General features: G+C 46.0%; 1 pseudogene; it reads right to left on the reverse strand.

Annotated features, from left to right (window-relative positions):
* Positions 1 to 377: 377 nt before the first annotated feature.
* Positions 378 to 1959, reverse strand: LOC136303286 (uncharacterized; annotated as a pseudogene).
* Positions 1960 to 2986: the final 1027 nt, after the last annotated feature.

Consider the following 2986-nt stretch of genomic DNA (forward strand, 5'->3'; position numbering starts at 1 on the left):
CATATGTGTACTGACAACCGTGAGGAAGCAAATCCCCATTCTACCTGAAAAGGATCTGTTGGCTGGATAGGGCTTAGGGCCTGATGAGCTGTGGCTCCAAAAATCAACAATTGTACTGCTTCTTCCTGAGATGGGCTCCAGTCCCATTTTACTCCCTTTCTCAACAAATCATAAAGAGGCCTGGCAAAAATGGAAAAATCTGGAATGTCTTTTCCCCAAAACACTACTAATCCCAAGGCATGCTGTAGATCTTGCCTGGACTCATGCACTTGAATTTGATCTGAGGAGGTTAGGGTGTCAGCTGGGATACATGTCATACCTCCTATCCACCAGATACCCCAAAATTTTACTTCTTGAGAAGGTTTTTGTATTTTCTCTCAGGGGATCTGCAAAGCAAGGCTTTCTAAGTGGGAAATTCTTTTCCGTTGATGAACATCCCCCACTTGCTGTGTCTCATTGTTTACAACTTGTGTAAGGGAATGTTGTGGCTTGTTGCCCAAGGCTTGTGGAAGAGGAGGTGCACTGGGTTGTGGGTTGGACGATTCCAACACAATAGGTTTGGGACAGGGCCAATTAGAAATTATTTTCGCCAATTTATCATCAGGCAATTGATCCGTTATTTCTGGCGGCACTCCCCTTTTCAGTCCTAGCGACCACAGTTGCTGCCGCTTGGAAATTTGTTTTCCCTTTGCCGATTTTTCATTAGGAGAGGCAATGTCCCTGACACCTCTGGGTTTTTCTGGTTTGTCCTCAGGGTACTTCACTGGTCCATATTTTCTACTGTAACTTATTAACTCCTCTGCTACCTGACTCCATGTTCAAAGTTTATGACTGCTGTTAGATTGTGTGCTAGGAGTTGTAAAAGGTGAGGAGTCAGTGGAGTCGGTGGAAGCAGTTTGATCTCTTGTCTGTCCAAGAAATCTTCCAAGTCTATCTAGCGCAGAGATAGATGCTATTGTTTTTTGAAGAAGAATTGCTGTTGGTTTAAAAGACTCTGGCAAACCTCGAATTAGAGGGGTCATAATCTCAGGTTTGACAGGCATTGAGCATTGGTGACTCACAGCCAGAGATTCATTTTCTTTCATGTATCATTTGCAAGCATGCAGCTTTGTCTATGTTTTCTAGGAGTCGGTCTGAGGTGCCGACTATTGCCAGAGGGTCGCCCCTCTCAAGGGGGTTTAACCCCCCTGCCCAGTAAGCTGCACGCTGTGTCAGGGACCATGGAGCACGCCTATTTCCTGCTGTTAAGAAAACTCCATGTCCCCAAGAGCCACTTGCTTCGTGTTCACTTCATTTAATTTGCTCGCCTCCTGTGAGGGAGACTCGAAAAACATCCTCTGTCTCTGATTCACCTGGCAGGCGGGAGTATTCTTTCTTTAATTGTGTTAATTCAGTGGCTGTGTATGGTATTTCTTTGGTAGTTCTGTGGGGATCACCATCCTCTCCATTTATAGAATTCTATTCTGTTTGAATGAGAGGTCTCAAGTTGGAGCAACAGTGTTCCCCACAATTTTGCATGTGTACTAATTCCTTCTGAGGGTATATTTGTTTAATGCTGGATGTCTCCTTTCCTTCAATTTCTGTGGGTGAATCTGCAGATTTGAAGGTTTTACTTTCCCCTTCTGCAAGGGAAATCTGCAGCAAATAATTCTGATTTCTTTCCTGTTCTAATTGTTTTTGCAAAGCTTCTACCAAATTTGGCAGGGATTCTAGGACTGCTTGTTCTTCACTTACCCCTTCAAAATGGGTTTCTATGGCTGCCACCCCCAAAACTGAGCAAAGAAGGCTTTTATTTCTGCCCAGTTTCGATCTAGCATCATCTTGCAAAGAATATATTCTATCTACAATGTTTTCAAAGTGAAACCAATTATTCTGTGCCCACCTTTCTCCGTCTGGAGAAGGTCTAGCACCATGCTTTGCATGTAAAGCGAAAAATGCATCCTCATCTTTTTCATTCATTTTCTGAAGGGACCAAAACCACTCTCAGGGAGGTACTCTTCAAGTTACACCAAAGGCACAGCTAAAACTCTGTTTCCCTTTGCTTCCCTGGAATGGGCCAGGAGACCAAAACTGCCTGGGAGGTTCACCTTAGTTACAAATAGTTGTCTCCTCAACTACGCCAAGCAGCCCAAAACACACACACACACAAAAAACTCACCACGGTCCCATCTTTTGCACAATGAGATCTTGTTGTGAAATCCTGACGACAGGAAGTGCTATTCGCCTGGGTGCGTACAGTCTGCGGGAATTTTCCCTCGCCCCCCTTGCGTTCTAACAGCGCTCACCCAAGTGGCGTGCTAGGTGCGGCTGAGACGAGGCTCCTTCCCCTGTTACAAACTATGTAAAACCCACAACCCCTCAGTCCATCCAGATCCTGTCCGGGATGCCAATTTAATGTCACGATCCGCTCCCACAAGCGGGCTTGGTGATGGTTCATTTTAGGGATTTCAGAGCACAAAAGACACGGCGGGGGACAAACTCAGTTTACTCAATCACAAATGCACTTTGATTTTGTGCCAACAAATGCCACAGTGGGGAGAGAAAAGAGAATAGTAAGAAAGACAGAAAAAGAGGGCAAGGGGATTATAGCTACCAGCATGGAGGGTCGAGTCTTTGAGGCTTTTGAAGATGCCTATAGACGCGAGTTTCTCCAGTGGGGAGATCTCAAAAGTGAGCGGGGGTCTCTAGGGTTTTTATAGTCCTCTCCGAAGCGACAGGCAGTTGGCCAAACAGGCGGGGGAAATCATTGCAGTGTGTTCATTTAGAGAACTCAGAACAAGTCGGTCGTCAGCAGGTACAGTGTCGACCAGTACGAGTCAGCAGGCGCAGTCACTTCACCGTGACTTGCCCATTGTTTCTCCTCAGGTTCTGATGTTCCCATGTGGGTGCTGGGTTTTTCCATCAAACACACCTGCAGGCAGCACTTGGCCAACATCCCAGCTCAGCCAGGCCACAACTCCCGTCTTGAGATTTTCAAGGCCCTTCG

Source organism: Chamaea fasciata, unplaced genomic scaffold, assembly GCF_029207755.1.
Source record: "Chamaea fasciata isolate MVZ Bird 193981 ecotype frontalis unplaced genomic scaffold, bChaFas1.0.hap1 SCAF_32, whole genome shotgun sequence".
NCBI lineage: Eukaryota > Metazoa > Chordata > Aves > Passeriformes > Sylviidae > Chamaea > Chamaea fasciata.